This window comes from Neomonachus schauinslandi, chromosome 3, assembly GCF_002201575.2.
Source record: "Neomonachus schauinslandi chromosome 3, ASM220157v2, whole genome shotgun sequence".
Lineage (NCBI taxonomy): Eukaryota > Metazoa > Chordata > Mammalia > Carnivora > Phocidae > Neomonachus > Neomonachus schauinslandi.
In genome coordinates, this window is record NC_058405.1 from 106035043 (window position 1) to 106052644 (window position 17602).

The following is a 17602-nucleotide window of genomic DNA, read 5'->3' on the forward strand; positions in this document are numbered from 1 at the left end:
TTTGTTTACAGTGTGATTCCTGAAACTATAGGCACCACTCTGTAACTATAAGGAATCAAACCTAAGAAACAGGCCATTACATTAAGGAAGTCAAAAGCTAAACCATGACTAAATCCCAAAACACCTTGCATCATGATACTGAGAAATGGCAAATGACCTACTGTTGAACAGAGTTGTAACTTGCCTCTGAAAACAATGTTAAATGGGACGTACAGAAAATGAACAAATTCACTAAGCAATAGAGGCTAACTAAATGGAACTTTATAGAATATTTGTGTGATTGAAATATAACCAGTACATGAATTGCCCATGAACATGTGTTTTTTAGTACTACAAATGAAATTAATGGGTAGAAAATATCTTCCCAAATGAACAATCTAACGAACTTTCTGGGCCCATTACAATTATGGGCCTATATGTAAAACTCAAAGTCCCAAGTCACTCTTTGCTAATTACAAAATGTATGCTTGCTGAAGAAAAACAATTCTCTTCCAAAAATCTTTGAAGCCATAATTATATAGAGAGTACTTTAGTAATTTGTCCTTTCAGAATGTATTTTTTGGGGTGCGTGGGTGGTTTAGTTGGTTAAGCATCTGACTCTTGATCTCAGCTCAGGTCTTGATCTCAGGGTTGTGAGTTCAAGCTCCACATTGGGCTCCATGTTGGGCATGGAGCCTACTAAATAAATAAATAAACAAACAAACAATGTTTCTTTGAAAAAGTGTATTGGTTTATACTTCTGAATGGGTATCAACTCATTTTCAGAAAGCAAACTTATGTCACTTAAAATGAATATAAAGATAAAGAAAGTGGAAATAAATTTACCTCTTATTCTAAATATTCAGTTAGAATCTTCACTATTTTTAATAAAGATAATTAATTTCTAAGATATTAAGAAAAGAGGAAAGTACAATCAGATAAAGCAAACACAGATTTATAACTACAGGAAGGCACTATCATTCTGAAGACTAGAAAAATAATTTTAAAAAGTAGTGCTGGTGGAACCAGGAAAATATGGCCTTCTGGCAAAAGTTAGAAGTCTGATGGCATTTCTGGTCAGGTTGGACTATGAAGGAACAGTTATCTCCTGGCTGGAGCCATGAAGAAAATGCAGCCACCTGATAAAAAGAGAGAAGGAGAAATAGCCTGGCTTCGCTCTTCTTCTTGCCCTTCATCTTCCTTCTGTCATCTCATCTGCCTCCGCATTGGCCAACTCCAACTAGAAGGTGGTTGGCAAATTAATTTATTTGTCTATTTTTTGCACTAGATTGTTTGCACTATGGAACTAATTTTGTCCAATACTTTGTCCTTTGGAATTAGAAGAGACTCTCACATAGCACTCAGGAAGTATTTCTTGGAAGAATAAACAGAAACAGAAACAATTGTCTGTAGAATTTCATAATCTCTTTCATTCTGTGATAGAGAATATAGACCAAATTAATGAAGACATAATCAGAAGGTTTGAATAAACACATACATATCAAACACTGCAATCTATAAATATATAATATACTATGTTTTCAGGAATCATAAAATAGCTGATCAAATAATTATCACAAAAAAAACATATTTACATTTCAAACTATAGATAAACCATGGTTTCTGAATTATTAATTAAATGACTAATCAGAATGTCTTAAAAGTTTAATTCAATTTAAAAAGTTTAAAAAATATGTATACTATAGAAAACAAATCTATGATTACAGACAATTTGGATAATGAAAATAAGAGTAGTTTATGGCATATGGCAAAACTGTAGTCAAAGGCAAATATGTAGCCTAATTTCCTGATTAAAAATGTAAAGATTAGAAATGGACTAAATTTAACCAAGAAAATAGAATCAGGAAAATCAAACCTAGAAAAAGTAAGAGGAATAAAATAATAAAGACAAAGAGAAAAATCAATGGAAAAGGAAAAATAACCATATAATTGCTAGGTAAATCGAAAAGCTATTAAAAATATGCATAGAAATTTCACTTAAAAGAAAAATACCACCACAAATGATGAAATGAGAAAGTACATATGCTTATATGTGGGAAGAGACAGAAAACTTTATTTTTATAAATGCTAGGCAAAAATAAATTATTTACTAGAACAGATAATGTGTCAAATTGAGTCTAATAAAATATATAAATTATCAATATCCATGAGTAAATTATAAAGAATTAGCTAATTACTTCCAAATTGGCCATAAGACTTTAGCACAGGCCTGAAGCAGTAGGTACTAGTAGCCCAGCATGAAGAAAAATAACTTAATTTTAAAAAGTGTGGGATTTGGAAGTGTAGGGAGACATAAATACACAAGACTGTTAGAAATACAGGAAGATGGGGACACAAAACCAAATCAGTAATAAGTATATAGAACAGTAATAAGTATATTATTTAAAATACTTATAAATTATTAATATTATTCTATTCATATGTAAATGTATTGTACAATATATAATATGTTATTACATATGATATCTAATATAGAGAATTATTATAGAAAATCAATAATAAGTATTAGAACATTTGGACTTGGGTAATGATATTCCTCCTGATTCTATAACTAGACGACCTACTTCAAAAAAGACTACTGATGAAAACACAATGGTACAAAATCTCTGGGATGCGGCAAAAGCAGTTCTAAAAGGTAATTGATAGACATACAAGCCTACGTCAAGAAGCATGAACAAGCTCAAATAATATATCTAAAGGAGCTAGAAAAAAAACAAAACCCCAAACAAACAGAAGGAAGGAAATAATCAAAATTAGAGCGGAAATAAATGATAGAGAAACTAAAAAAAAACATTAGAACAGATAAATGAAACCCAGAGCTGTTCTTTGAAAAGATCAACAAAATTGATGAACCTCCAACTAGGATCAAAAAAAAAAAAAAAAAAGAGTGAGAAAGAGGACTCAAAATCACCAATGAAAGAGGTTAAATAACTACTGACACCACAGAAATATAAAAGATTAAAAAATAATATTATTAATAATTATATGCCAAAAAAATTGGACAACTTAGAAGAAATGGATAAATTCCTAGAAACATATAACCTAACAAAACTAAATCAGGAAAAAATAGAAAATTTGAACAGACTGACTAGCAGCAATGAAACTGAATCAGTAATCCAAAAACTTCCAGCAATAAAAGTCCAGGACCAGAGGGCCTCACAGGTGAACTCTACCAAACATTTAAAGAAGAGTTAATACCTATTCTTCTCAAACTATTCCAAAAAATAGAAGAGGAAGGAAAACTTCCAAATTTATTCTATGAGGACAGCATTACCCCAATACCAAAACCAGATAAAGACACCACAAAAAAGAACTACAGGCCAATATCTCTGATGAACACAGATGCAAAATTCTAAATAAAATGTTGGCAAACTGAATCCAACAATACATTAAAAAAAAATCATTCACCACAATCAAGTTGGACTTATTCCCAGAATGCAAGGGTGATTCAATATTACAAACCAATCAATGTGATATATCACATCAATAAGAGAAAGGATAAAAAACATATGATTATTTCTTTTTTATTATTATTATGTTCAATTAGCCAACATACAGTACATCAATAATTTCAGATGTAGTGTTCAACGATTCATTAGTTGTATATAACACCCAGTGCTCATCACATGTGCCCTCCTTAATACCCATCACCCAGTTATCCCGTCCCCCCACCCCCCTCCCTTTGTAACCCTCAGTTTGTTTCCTGGAGTCCAGAGTCTCTCAAGTTTTGTCTCCCTCTCTAATTTCTTCCCATTCAATTTTCCCTCCCTTCTCCTGTGGTCCTCTGTGCTATTCCTTATATTCCACATATGAGTGATTATTTCAATAGATGCAGAAAAAGTATTTTAAAAAGTACAACATCCATTAATGATAAATACCCTCAACAGAGTAGGTTTAGAGGCAAATACCTCAACATAATAAAGGCCTTATATGAAACACCCACAGCGAATATCATATTCAATGGGGAAAAACTGAGAGCTTTTCTCCTAAAATCAGGAACAAGACAAGGATGTCCATTCTCACCAATTTAATTTAACATTACTGTACCAGAAGTCCTAGCTGCAGCAATCAGACAACAAAATGAAATAAAAGGCATCCAAATCGGCAAAGAAGTCGAACTTTCACTATCTGCAGACAACACAATACTCTATATAGAAAACCCTAAAGACTCCACCAAAAAACTACTAGAACTAATAAATTAATTCAGTAAATTCACAGGAAATCAAGTACAGAAATCCATAGCATTTCTATACACTAAAAACAAAGCCACAGAAAAAAAAGATTAAGAAAACAACCCCATTTTCAATGGTACCAAAAATAAGAAAATACCTAGGAATAAACTTAACCAAAGAGGTGAAAACTTATACTCTAGAAACTATAAAACACTGATGAAAGAAAGTCAAGACAACACAAACAAATGGAAAGGTATTCCATGCTCATGGATTGGAAGAACAAATATTGTTAAAATGTCCATACTGCCCAAAGCAATTTATAGATTTAATGCAATCCCTATCAAAATACCAACAACATTTTTCATACAACTAAAACAAAAAATCCTAAAATAGGTATGGAACCACAAAAGACCCCAAATAGCCAAAAAAATCTTGAAAAAGAAAAACAAAACCGGAGGTATCACAATTCCAGACTTCAAGTTATATTATGAAGCTGTAGTGATCAAAACGAAATGGTACTGGCACAAAAACAGACACATATATCCATAGAACAGAACAGAAAGGCCAGAAGTAAACCAACAGTTATATACATTTAGAGCAGAACTGATTGATGCTTCTGGTCATTCAAATTTGTCCAGGTGGCAAAATGACAGATTAATAAAGTACTCTAAGGAACAGTGACTCTTAACTCTTATTCTGTAGGAAATTAAGACTTTGATTCTATTTATATATGATAATGAGATGGCAGTGAGGCATGCTGTGAAGTAGATAGCACATTTATTCACCAGGATGTAATGTAAGTGGAAACAGTGGGAAAGAACTTGGAGAGGTAGGGGTAGGGAAAAGGGTAGGAATAAGTAGGATATTGTATTTAAATGAAACTTCAGTTTATGTAAAATTTAAAATCACTTAGAAGCTTTGACACAATGCAAATATCCTCAAAATTAAATATTAATTAAGACTCACATGCTCTCATAGCTGTAGAAAGAAGTATTAGTCAACTATTCTTATGCCTTGACACAAAGCAGTTTTCTTCTGCTTTCTGTAATTCTTTTTTGTCTGAATTAGTTTCAAATGAATCAGTATTAAATTATTTGATCCCTAAGATATTGGGGTTTTTTTGTCAAAGTATATTAATACCCTGAATTTAATATATAAACTAGACTTTCCACTGTGATACTGATTTTTGGATGCATATACTTGGGGCTTCATTTAAGACAGATAGGCTCTTATCCTTTGTATTGTTGATGTCGTGTATCACACTGATTTGCAAATATTGAATCATCCTTGCATCCCCAGAATAAATCCTACTTCATCATGGTGAATGATCATTTTAATATATTGTTGAGTGTGGTTTGTGAATATGTTGTTGAGGATTTTCGTATCTATGTTTATCAGGGATATTGGCCTGTTTTCTTTTTATATCTTGTCTGTCTTTGTCTGGTTTTGAAACCAGGGTAATGCAGGCCTCAGAATACTACAAAGCTGTAGTAATCAAAACAATATTGTACTGGCACAGAAATAGTCACATAGATCAATAGAACAGAATAGAAATCCAGAAATAAATCCACACTTACATGGTCAATTCATCTACAACAAAGGAGGAAAGAACATACAATGGGGAAAGACAGTGACTTCAACAAACAGTTCTGGGAAAACAGGACAGCTAGGTGAAAAGAATGAAAATGGGCCGCTCTCTTACAGCATACACAAAAATAAGTTCAAAATAGATTAAAGACCTAAATGTGAGACCTGATACCATAAAAATCCTATAAGAGAACATAGGCAGTAATTTTTTTGACATCAGTGAGGCAACATTTTTCTAGATATGTCTTCTGAGGCAAGGGAAACAAAAGCAAACATAAACTATTTGGACTACATAAAAGTAAAAAGCTTTTGCACAACAAAGGAAACCATGAACAAAACAAAAAGGCAACCTAGCAAATGGGAGAAGATACTGGCAAAGGACATATCCAATAAGGGTTAATATCATATATATATATGTGCAACTCAACAGCAAAACCACAACCATCCAATTAAAAATTGGGCAGAGGACCCAAATGGACATTTCTCCACAGAAATCCAGATGGCCAACAGACACATAATAAGGTCCTCAACATCACTAATCATCAGGGTAATATGTAAATCAAAACCATAATGAGATATCATCTTACACCTGCCAGAATGGTTAAAATAAAAAAGGCAAAGAATAACAAGTGTTGGCGAGAATGTGGAGAAAAAGGAACCCTTGTGCACCATTGCTGGGAATGTAAATTGACACAGCCACTGTGGAAAACAGTAGGGAGTTTCCTCAAAAAATTAAAAGTAGAAATACTATATGATTCAGTAATTCCACTCCTGAGTATTTACAAAGGAAATAAAAACACTAATTAGAAAAGATATATGCCCCTCTTAATGTTTATTGCAGCATAATTTACAATAGCTGAGCTGTGGAAGCAACCTATATGTCCATCAATAGATGAATGGATAAAGAAGATGTATATACAGATCATGGGATATTGCACAGCCATAAAAAAAGTATAAGATCTTGTCATCTGCAACACAGATAGACCTAGAAGATATTATGCTAAGTGAAATAAGTCAGACCAAGAAAGACAAATACCACATGATTTCACTCATGTGGAATCTAAGAAAAAAACAAATGAATAAACGAAAAAAAAAAAAAGCAGAATCAGACTGATGAATACAGAGAACTGATGGTTGCCAGAGGGAAGGGGAATGGAGGGATGGACAAAAATGGAGTGTGGGAAATACAGGCTTCCAGGTATGGAATAAGTCACAAGAATAAAAGGCACAGCATAGGGAATATAGTCAATGGTATTGTAATAGAGTTGTATGGTGACAGATGGTAGCTACATTTGTGGTGAGCATAGCATAACATGTAGGGAAGTTGAATGACTATGTTGTACACCTGAAACTAATGTAACATTGGGTGTCAACTACACTCAAATACAATCAATCAATCAGTCAATAAATAAAAAGGGATAGACTCTTGACATTAAAGCAATAAGAGATCCTACTATTCATCTCTGACTCTGAGGTAAATCTGTTGATCATATATTTTGGGGAACTGTCTTTCATTCACAGTTAACTTGATGAGAGCAATTTAGAGAGTTTTTTTAGTAGCACACTCCTTAGCTCAAGATTATAGGTCATGGTTTAAACTGAAGGGATAATAACACGCACACACAGAATTTTAACATGTAAAAATGGGAACATACCAAGATGTCACTAATGCATAATATTACTCTACATGATAAATTTTGAAATCTTTTCAGAGTGTAAATATGTTTTTACTTTATAAAGTTTATATATCTAGAAATCGTAACTATTTTTCTAAATCATTGTATGTAAGAGGTAGATAGAGAGGTTTAGAAATACGACATTTAAGGTGCTTGGGTGGCTCAGCTGGTTAAGTGTCAAACTCGATTGAGGCTCAGGTCATGATCTCAAGGTTGTGAGACGGAGCCCCGCGTTGGGCTCTGCGCTCAGCTCAGAGCTGGCTTGAGATTCTTTCCCTCTGCCCCTACCCTGCTCTCTCTCTCTCTAAAACAAATAAATTAAATCTGAAAAAAACATATATGACAAATTTAAAACTTACAATCAATTTGATAATTTATTTTGGCTTCAGTAGGTGAAAGCATATCCATTCTTTGCCTGATTTGTAAATACTTTTTATACTGTCATCTTAATGGATATTTTGCTGTTATTATTATTGTTGCTAATAGTTATTTTCTTTATATTTCCGTTACCCAACACACCCAGACAAAAATTCCTTCACTCGTTAATATAAATTCCTCACTCACAAGCACAAGTGACAAAATTTAATAATTTGGACATGATTTTTCTTTGGAAAGTGTTTTATGTAATAGAGTGCTATCTTTACTCTCTCAATTACTTATTCTCTTATTACCACTTTCAGCCACATTCAGTGTCCACATGGCACACATAGTGACATTTAAAAACAAAACCCCACACTATGAAAATTATTTTATAACTTTTCTAACTTATGGTTTAAAGAATAAATATTAATTATAATATTAACTAATATTTACTAAACATTTACTAAGTGAAAATCATTTCTTAGAATTTTATCTAGTTTAATTCACTGAACAGAGTCTAAAAATTTACCTTTTTTTTTTTTTTTTTTTTTTTTTTTTTTTTTATAAATTTTTTTTTTATTTATTTGACAGAGAGACACAGCGAGAGAGGGAACACAAGCAGGGGGAGTGGGAGAGGGAGAAGCAGGCTCCCCGCAGAGCAGGGAGCCCTATGCGGGACTCGATCCCAGGACCCTGGGATCATGACCTGAGCTGAAGGCAGTCGCTTAACCAACTGAGCCACCCAGGCGCCCCTAAAAATTTACCTTTTGTCCCAGCTATAGATGGGACATATGCTCTTTGATCTTACCCCAGTTCCAGGAATGACTGATAAATAACTGATTCGGGGAAGGCTTTTGTAAAACCCATACATATTTAATCAGCAAAATCCAGAGTCCCAAGCTGATAGTTTTTATTTCTATAGACTGAATCCAGGAAGATCTTCCAAAGTGGACTATAGAAAGCCACTGAAAGAGATCAAAGGTAACAGGGGACAGTCTTCCAGGTAGCACTCAGCCTAAGATAATTAATTTCATGCATAAGCCAGAATAGTTCATAACAACCCTTTCCATAAAAACTGCCAAAGGTCTTTTATAAATATCAGAGGTCTTTTATGAAAGGTATGACATAGAAATTTTATAGAAAATACAAGCAAAACACATTCACATTAGCAATAGAAACAAACAACTTTTCCTGCTGTGGCAGAATTTATGCACAGAGCAAATAGGAACAGAAAAATATCTAGCTATAGAAATAAATGCATTTGCCAAAATTTGTATAATCAATGTTTAAAGTCACTAAGATATAGGAACCACATTTTGAGCAACTGCAGTAGGCAAGGCTTTAGTGATAATTAGTATGTCAGCTCTGACCTGAAAAAGTGACCCTTCTAAGCTGGAATGATGGGGATCAATACGGGGTAAAGAACAACTTATGATTATTAGAGCAATATAAGAGGAGAAATATCCAAATCCACAGATGAAATACTTTGTCTCCAAGCTAAGACATTTATTCTACTCAGTATTGGAAATTAATGCCAGAATTATCTTGAAGGCATACTGTATATTATTTATAAACTGATACTTGTATATAAATATATATAAATATATATGTATGAAAGTATACAGTATGGATATAAATGTTACCAAATAAATATGCAATTTATTCCTCAACATGGGTTTACTGCATCTCCACTTTTACTTTTTTTTCTTCTTTTAAAAAACTCCTCAAGTCAAAAGGAAAAATATAGACTTCAGGTAATGTAAAAGTGATAATATAACTGACCCAGTCCACTTCTGCATCAAGATACTTAGTTAATATGTCACAGTTCAGGCTGGAATGGAAAAGAAAATATCAGAATGGTGTTCAGGCAAGGACAACTCACTGGCAGGATGTTCTGTAGCTATCTATAGTGTCTACATAGGCTGTAGTAAGCATATTTAAATATCCTTTTCATTCAATGTATAGGAAGAAAAGTATAGGGCGATGAAAGAAGATGAAACTTCAGAGAGATCCAAATATACAAGCACATTTAGTATATTCTTGAAATGTGTATGTTTAGCAAATGAAGCAATATAAAACATTAAACTGAAACATCTGGTCTTTTATACCCTGCATTTTTAGAAGTCAAATGTAATAAGCACATGTAATAAGATGTAATAAGCACTATGTTCAAAATCATAGACAATTTGAGGGATAAAGCATATAATTTAATTGATATTAGAATGATTATTTCTAAACTTTTTACAGTAGACAATGGATGCTAAAAAGTGGACTACTCATAGCTTAATCTCACTTTTATGTTTAATTATAAAACAAGATACAAAAATATATGACAGTTTCATTACTGGAATGTATTATAAATGTGGTACTAAAACAAATGACAACTTCAGCAACAATACAGATATTCTAGACATTTGTTCTACATAAGAAAGCGCAGAGCTGAGACTGTTCCCACATATACACAACTTATCTTTTATTCATGTTTTAAAATGATTTTTAAATATAGGTTTTCTTAGCCCATTTAAGAAATAACCATTTCTATCCTTTCTGTCAGATTATGTTTATTTCTTGTCTAATATTTTAAGATCATATCAACATATTTAAGAAGATTTGTTGCTATACACACATATAAATTTTATCCATACAAATTATCATTTCCAAGAGCAATTTCCTTAGTGAGAAAATGTTGGCAAAAAAATGTTTAAGAACCATAAAGATTCAAAATATTCAAGAGTAAAATATACCTAAATGTGTTGCCATATTGGAAATCATGCTTTTCTTTAGCATTATTTATCATTTCTTTTAACTCATTATTTCAGGGCTGAGGTATTTACTAGCCATAGGCAGGTAATTTTTCCTCTTTCCAGTTTCCAAGATACCTTTTAATACTTTGCAAAATAAATAATGTGGAGTCATCTAAAGAAGAGTGCTCTAAGTCTTTTATAAAGGTCTATTTGAGCAGGTACTTTATACACCTTTTTAGGTGATAGTTACTTTTGAAAAGTCTATCATTCATTTCCTTCCACTATATCATTCAACTGTCACTTTTAGTTCAGTAAGAGCAAATCCAGAACCCAAACACATTATCTTTTCACATACTCTGCCACCTTCACACCCCTACACAGGTGTCTGACCTGGGGAGAGAGAATTTTCAGATACATTTAACCATCCTACTAAACTAGGATATATTAAGAGATGAAAATTTAATAGCTTCAGGAAGCCAAAACAATTTTCTCTATTACTTGTATAGAGTAATTAGAGTGACTAGTATCTAAGAAAAAAAGGAAGGTAACCTTTTTAAATTGGATACACAACTCTGTCTTTTCATGAGTTCTTGGCTGACCATTTTAGTCATGCTGTGATCAACCTCTTTTTCAATAGAATTGTTTGTATGATCTACTTGACCAATATTTAAACTTGTTTTGGCCCTTAGTGGGAAAAATATTTCTATCCGTTTCCAATAATATGAACATATATATTTAATTTACAAGTTGGTTGGTAATGATGTGATGCATTGCATTTTGGGAAGAACAGTCTTAACAGGTGCATGGGGCAATAGGAGGGCATCTGCAAGGGGCCAACAGATGGACATGGCAGTGGGAGAGAACCACCAGGAAATGAGCAGATGGACATAGCAAAAGAAAGGCAATTCCGTGTGAGCAGTAAGTGGCTAGACCAGCAGTAAAACTTTGCCGCTTGGCATATGGTAGAATGCTCATTGCATTAGCTAGAATTTGTACTATGACATTTTTGGCCAAGTCAGGGAGAGAGATTTCTAAAACCTGCCTATGACATTTGGTTCAAAATTCAGCAATATTTTCACAGTCAATATTGCAAATTCTGCCTTAACAAGTTGTTACTCTTCTTTTAGGTTCACAAAAGACTTTGGCACTTCATACTCACATAATAATTTTGAAACTGGGGTTAAGATCTATCCAATTCACGATTAGACAGAAAACCAAAGTGAATCTTTTAAAGCATTCACTGATATTAAGAGGAAAAAATAATGTAATAATGTGCTTCATTTTAACATGTATCTAATGGAAAAGTTGACTTATTCATTCACTGTAAAGGCTTAGTGAAAATGTCAATACTTTATTAGATACACCACCAGCAGCTTCATCTTCCTATAAACAAACTTTATTATTTCACTCTCCAGCTTAAATTCACTCTCCAGCCCATTCAGCTATTTATAAGCAGGGATAAAAAGATTAAATCGTAAGGTAATACTGGACCCAGTAACTGTACAGGACCATAGCCAACCATGTGTACGCTCAATAAAACCTTCTGCCGTACTAAGAACTAAGAGTTCAAAAGGAGGTATCCAAAAAAATGGACCTTGGGTAAGGTAATAAAAATCTTCTTTATGTTATTTTTGTCCTAATCAACAAAATTCAAATCATGTAGCCCACATTTAGGGTCCTTCACAATTGGGTCCAAAGCATCTTAGAGACATATCCTGTAACTACTTTATACAAGCTCTATACTTGTTGCTTATTCCCAAATATGACAGACAGGTTTGTCTTTTTAGCCAGCCAGGACTCACCACTCATTTCTGCCCAAAATACCTACTGGTCAAAATTAATGAATATATCTGATTCTCCCAATTCTCATGGCAGTATCTTTAGATTTTCTTAATGACACACGACATTCTGTTATTGCATCTTTTTAATGTCCCTTATTTCTGTTACTAAATTCCTTCAGGAATTCCTAATTCAGGCCTCACACAACATTTTAAGCAAAGTATGTGCTCAGATATTTGAAAATTTTCAGAGTATATTCTGTGTATATATTCAGAGTAAAAGAAGTTCTTAAAAAGGAAATAGCATTTAACATTGTTTATACCAAACAATAAACTAATGTAACACAAATCTAGTAGAATCTTCTAGCTACTTCCTTAAGACGTTTACATACATTTTTTATTTGGTAGACATTGTTTATAAAATATTGGAGAGTATTTAAAACACTAATGTTAAAAAATTTCCATTTAGTAAAATGTATAGCTAATAAATAAATATTTCTAAACAAAGCCAAATTCAGTATACATTCTTTTCAAATTATGATAAACTCCACATAAGTAGAATCAAATTGCTAGAGCTTTTTGGACTTACTGTCCCTCCATACCATACTTCTACCTCATCCAGCATAAAGTCCTCATCTTGACACAAGCTCAAGGGAGAGTATTCTTTCTGTATACATAATGATCAGCATATATGAAAAAATTTTATATTTCAATAAATTACATGTGGAAATAAATTATATGTGGAAAAACCCACATAACTCAAGCTATTTAAAAATATAGTCATCTCTCACTAGTCTTAAATTTAAATAATAATTACTTTGAGTTATATGAACATAAAACTATTAATTCTTATTTTTCTATTTTTTTCCTTGTGGCTTTCATAATGTTGCAACAAGTCTATTCTGTAGCTACATCTCAAAATTAGAGATCATTTAGTCATTTTGATGGTTCTAGATTTTCTAATACAGGTAGACATAAGGATATAATTTTCTTAAATTAAAAGTGCAAGGAGTTATTTATTGGAATCTTCCCTTTCAGACAACTAAAGGGAAATATACAAATCACACTGTAGTGTAACTTTGCCTGTGATCTGAAATCTCTTATTTATTATAAATTATACAGTTGAAATAAACACAAGAATTAAGCTTTTATACATAAATGTTAGCTAAATTCTTCTGGAGTATTCTTTGATTTAAAGGGTTAAATAAACCTATTTGCTTTTACATATTCCTCAAAACACTTTAAAATGTTCAATCAATCTTAATGACACTAGCTAAATGGAAACTAGCCATTAATTTCAGATAGTTTCCAATTTGCATTTTGTCAAATATTTACTTAAAAAAATACTAGAACTCTACCATTTAACTCATCCCCTGTTCTTAACTTTTTTTTTTTTTTAAATCTCAGAATCAATCATATTGGTGTTTCCAAGTGAATCCTCACTATGACTAAAGACAAGATACAGTTCCCTTATTGAAAATACCGGATAATTTTTCTCAGTCCATCAAAAATTTAGGTAAACTCAATCTTTGGTATCTCATTTCAACATATATTTGGTTGATTCACCTTTCAACTCAATTGAAAATACTACTTCATAAAGATGACAGGGGAAGGAAAGAACTGATGAGTTCTAAAGGTCACAGAAGACTTGGTTGGCTTTCCTTTTGATGTGTGATAATGGACTTGCCTGAACCTTCATAATACATCCACCTGCTAAAAACAGTGGGCACAGAGCTACAGGTGCTGCTGTTCGTCTTAATCACTGATGAAACATATAATAGGATGCTAGAATTGGAGGAAATTTTGGACTTCCTGTAGTCCTACCTTTCTTATTTCAAGTTAACATTATGTGAATGTCACAAAATCATACAGCTTGTTAGTGGCAAAAATGAAAAGGAAAAAAAAAACATAAGATAAAATAAAAAACATACGTAACTTATACATGCAACAAAAATTAAGATTTAAACTAGATCCAGAAACTTCTCATAAGAAAACATCCTAAAATGGACAATAAGTTTTTCTAATTTTCTTAGTATTTTGGTATTGTTTAGACATTTAAAATGAATTTTCCTAACCATCAATGCCTATTTAGAAACTTCTTTTAATATAATATGTATGAAATGGTTGAAAAATGCACAACCATATTTAGCAAAGAAAAATATCCTCTTGTCAAAATAGAACATCATACAATAAGAACAACAATGCAATTTTAATACAGGTCTAGAAATGTTTTATGCCAACACTGGTATAAAAGCTTCACTACAATACAGCTAATCTAAATGTTTATACTTCACCATGCCATTAAGAATATGAATTTTTGTCTCTTTATAGATTCTTTAGCTTGCTACTAAATCATTAGCACTTCAATTTTTTTTTAAATCAGGTTTTTGCAGCTGGCAAAATTTAGGATTAAAATGATTACTTTAGGATATTTAATGTAGTCTAAAATTAAGTGGGAAAGTCAGTTAATCAAAGCACAAATTATAGAATGTCTCAAGCTACTCATCAAGGTCTCTTGTTTATAGTGTGCATATCTCTGATTAATTTGTGAATGTCTGAGATGTGGGAATTTACGCATGGTTTTGCAGACAAGGCATGCCAGGAAATGTGCTTGAAAGGGAGGAAAAAAATAAAATACAAAGTACTGATAAATAAATTGCAGAAGAAAAGGATGCACAAAAAGGGTAAACATTTATCAAACATGTTATATTAGGGAGGGGAAATTTTCCTTGTTGGTGAAGTTCCTTGGCTTTTTTTTGTTCTATGCATACATCATGTCAAGTTAGAAAATATCACAGATAAATATTGCATTGTTTAATATACCATTCTGAATACAAATAAGGGGGGGGAGATTTTAAATGTCAATGCATAATGGATATCTCACATGTGGCTTTTATTCTAATTTGTTTTGCTGATTTTACACTTGAGAATGATACCCAGGCTGATAGCGAAATGATGATACCCTACCCAAGTTGTGATTTCTTATGAAGCATTTAATTCAGACCTTCAAGTTCTAAACTAGAAAATCACACATATAAATTTAGAATGTCATGTAAGAATAGGTGAATCTTACTGACAATGACTTTAATTGAAATATACTTATTTAATATATAGTTAAAATAGTATTTAAAATGTTGCTATGTAGATAATTTTTTTTTCTAAACCTTAGCAAAATTACATATTTCAGCTAAAACTAATTTATCTTCATTCACTAAAAATGATTTTTTTTCAAGTAGTATAGAGGAATAGTATGCTGATCTTAAAGAAAATCACGTACATAGTGCTTGGTAATGTAATTATCATAATGTTGTTGATTTACTCTCCCAGACTAATAATATCAAATGGTGTCATTTAGGAACTACAAACCAAAATAAACAGCAAACCAAACCCCACACTCCTCAAACAAAACAAAACAAAACAAAACAAAAAACTTGTTGAATCTACTGAGTCAATCTTCAAATGGATTGACTTAAGTTTTCTTGATTTCACTCAAAAGAACACTTTTGTTTCCATATATTCCCAAATTTACCCCTTCTAAAATTATTGTGTTTGAATATTTTAAAAACTGCTCTTTAAGTTGTAATTTAAGTCATGAATTTGAAACAAATCAAGTTTCAAAACAAAACCTTGTATCCTAATACTGGCTTTGCTTTTTTTAAATTAGCAATGACTCAGTAACAACTACTCCCTATGTACATGTTTTTATGTAGTTGTAAGAGCATGGAAGACAAATGTATCGTCTGCCAATGCTAGTCATTAAAACTTCAGAGATGAAGAAAATGTGCTATATCTATGCTGTCTGACATGGTAGCCAATGACCATATACGACTAATGAGCATTTGAAATATAACTAGCATGACTGAAGAAATATTTTTTATTTTAATTTTAGTTGATTTAACTGTATATATAGTCACATGTAACTAGTGACTATATCAGACAGCACAGGGCTTGACTAAATGTTTTCACACAATTCTGATTATGATCCTCTATTAGTATATGAGTGCATTTATTTATAAAGCATATAAATACAAACTATATTATTAGTTATATTATAAAATGTAAACAAAAATATATTACAATTTTGAATTAAAGATGTAATAAACATTTAAAAGTATTATAAATCATTGTTATATTTCTCATTAGCTAATATTTATTTCACTAGTAGTAATTTTTTAAAACATTTTATTTATTTATATGACATAGAGAGAGCGAGCACAAGCAGGGAGAGCAGCGGGCAGAGGGAGAGGGAGAAGCAGTCTCCCTACTGAGCATGGAGCCCAAGGCAGGGCTCAATCCCAGGACCCTGAGATCATGACCTGAGCCAAAGGCAGATGCTTACCAACTGAGCCATCCCAGCACCCCTCATCAGCTGGTATTTTAAAGATATAAATATAGAATAAACTATAACTTTAATAATAATAGACATAAATGTGTATCCCAGATAGTGTTCTTCAGGGTTTTTAATTTCTGCTAATTTTTTTTCAGATCTTATTAAACTGTCACTGTCTTAAGTCTACAAAAGTGTTCCTATGATGAGTAGGAGAGATTTCATCTCTGTAGTTTCATTGGGTATGTTTATTACATCCATTGGGTATATTTATTACATTGAAAAGAAAGATCTTTAAATTAGTTTATAAACACGTATAATTTACAATGCTTTGTAATATCCTAAAAGACAAAAAAAAAAAAAAAGAGCCCCATGTAGATACCTCTAAGTGGTAGATAATTTGTGTAATAAACATGAACTGTGATTGTCAAAAACTTATGGTCTGGGGCGCCTGGGTGGCTCAGTTGTTAAGCGTCTGCCTTCAGCTCAGGTCATGATCCCAGGGTCCTGGGATCGAGTCCCACATCGGGCTCCCTGCTCAGCAGGAAGCCTGCTTCTCCCTCTCCCACTCCCCCTGCTTGTGTTCCTGCTCTCGCTGTCTCTGTCAAATAAATAAATAAATAAAATCTTAAAAAAAAAAAAAACAACTTATGGTCTGGGTGGAGAAATTCATGAAGTCAGTAAGTTAAATATTAGTAAAACACATTATTTTTCAAGAACTCTATCAAAATAGCAGTCCTAATATTTTCTTTCCACATTCAGTAGTTTGATCAGCACAGTCTTTTTTGTTTTTGTTTTTGTTTTTTTTTAAACACTCCACTTTGGATATTAGTCTAGGCAACACTGTTTTATCTTATTAATGAAAATACCAGAGCAAAGAGAATTGACGTCTTGGTAGAATATAAAGAAGAAAAGAAAGAAAGAAAGAAAGAAAGAAAGAAAGAAAGAAAGAAAGAAA

The 17602-nt window shown here is 32.2% G+C and overlaps 1 protein-coding gene across 1 annotated transcript in view; it reads right to left on the reverse strand.

Annotated features, from left to right (window-relative positions):
- The window catches only part of LRP1B (LDL receptor related protein 1B), a 1499204-nt gene that overhangs the window by 1089461 nt on the left and 392141 nt on the right, over positions 1 to 17602 (reverse strand). The window lies entirely within an intron of this gene.